This window comes from Dipodomys merriami, unplaced genomic scaffold (genome assembly GCF_024711535.1).
Source record: "Dipodomys merriami isolate MVZ:Mamm:240054 unplaced genomic scaffold, mDipMer1.0.p SCAF_466, whole genome shotgun sequence".
Classification (NCBI taxonomy): Eukaryota; Metazoa; Chordata; class Mammalia; order Rodentia; family Heteromyidae; genus Dipodomys; species Dipodomys merriami.
In genome coordinates, this window is record NW_027206031.1 from 1,984 (window position 1) to 3,966 (window position 1,983).

The following is a 1,983-nucleotide window of genomic DNA, read 5'->3' on the forward strand; positions in this document are numbered from 1 at the left end:
GAAAGAAAGAAAGGACGGAAAGAAGGAAGGAAGGAAGGAAGGAAGGAAGGAAGGAAGGAAGGAAGGAAGGAAGAAAGAAAGAAAGGAAGGAAGGAAGAAAGGAAGGAGAGAAATTGAGAGAGAGGGAGGGATGGAGAGAAGGAAGGAGGAAGCAAAGAAGAAATGAAGGAAGGAAGGGAGGGAGAAAGGATGGGTCAAAACAATTTAATTCATAAAATCTATTTAGCCCAACATAACCTCCATTTAATTAATCCTTTAGTAAAGTCAAGTTTCCAATTTTCACTTCTTTGCATGTTCTCCATGCACGAATGAATCCAACAAATGAAGGATCATAAATATCCAGGTGAATCTGTTTGCATCTGTAGTAATATGCATGCAAATCTTTTTCTCATTTTTTATACATCATCAAATAACATTTGCAAACAATTTACATTTAGTTATAAATATTCTAAAAATTGATGAAACTGAAGGATGTCAATACATTATATCATGTGAATACAATTATTTTTAATGTTATTAATATTAAATTCTTCATGTTATATTAATTATAAAATTTTATTATGCATTTTATCAGATTAATTAGCATCCTTTGATTTTGGTTTCTGTGGGAGTCCTAATAGCCGACTGTAATTAAAATCAAAGGATATCTGTATTTCTTGGCACAAACGAATATTTCTGAAAGCAATTAACTCATCGGAGATTGTTGAAATAAGTTATCGGGTCCTTTAAATGCAGTATCATTTCATCTGTAAAAAGGGAAAGGTTTACTTCTTCCCTATTTGGATCCCCTTTATGTTTTTCCTTTTATTTACTTATTTATATTTTTATTGTGAGAATACCGTACCGAAGAGTTACAATTACATGGGCAAGATAACATGTACATTTCTTATCAAGCATTGTTGCCTCCTCTTTGTTTCTCCTTCCCATACCTTCCCATACTCCCCCCACCCCACCCAAGCTTTACCCCACCCCCCACCAAAGTTGTAAAATTCGTTTTTCGACATAAAGACTTGTACATCTCATTTTGCAATGGGTCCACCTGTATCCCTAGTTAAATGATTTCTTTTTTTCCCTTCCCCTCCACAAATTATAGCAACATCAAATACTGTGAAAGCATGGATTATATCATGGGGGAGGGACATACAGAGCAACAAAGAAATCGTCTTATAAATATGTTAGAAACAATTGCAAGAAAGGAAAAAAATGATTTGAATACTTATGTTATTCTCTTGCCTATTGCTCTTGCTATAAAGTCCACTACTGTATTGAAGAGTAGTAGAGAGAGTGCACATCCTTTTCTCATTCCTGTTTTTAATGTCTTCATGCTTCCACCGTTAGGTAAATGCTAATTATCTCTGCCATATACATACTATGTATTATATTGAGGAATGTTCCATGTATTTCTAGCTTCTCAGACCTTTTAATCATAAAGTTGTATTGGAGATTGTTAAAAGCTATTTCTACATCCCTACAGACAATCATGTGTTTCTTGTCCCTTCTTCTGCTGATGGTTTGTATGATGTTTATTGACAAGAATATTGAATCCAATTGTATCTTAGGATGAATCCTATTTGATGATACAATATAACTTTTCTATTAGTTGCTGAAATTGGTTGGTGAGAATTTTATTAAGAAGTTCTGCATCATTGCTTGTCAAAGAGTTGGGTTCATAGTTTTCTTTTTTTGGTGAGTCCCTATGTGATTTGGCGAAGAGTCTTATTCTAGCTTCATAGAATGTGTTTGATAATTCCATTTCCCTTTCTATTCCATTAAAGACTTAGATCTGTGTATTGTAAGTTCTATGCAGGCCTTAATTTCATTGAGTACATTCATTGAGTCCTAGATTTTTGTTGAATGGAATGTGGTTTATTGACATTTCATTTTCATTTCTTCTTATGTGTTACTCCTTGGTTCAGATTGAGTATAGGAAAGCATCTATTTCTCCAGGATTCTCCAGGAGATAGGCATAAGGTTTTCAAAGTT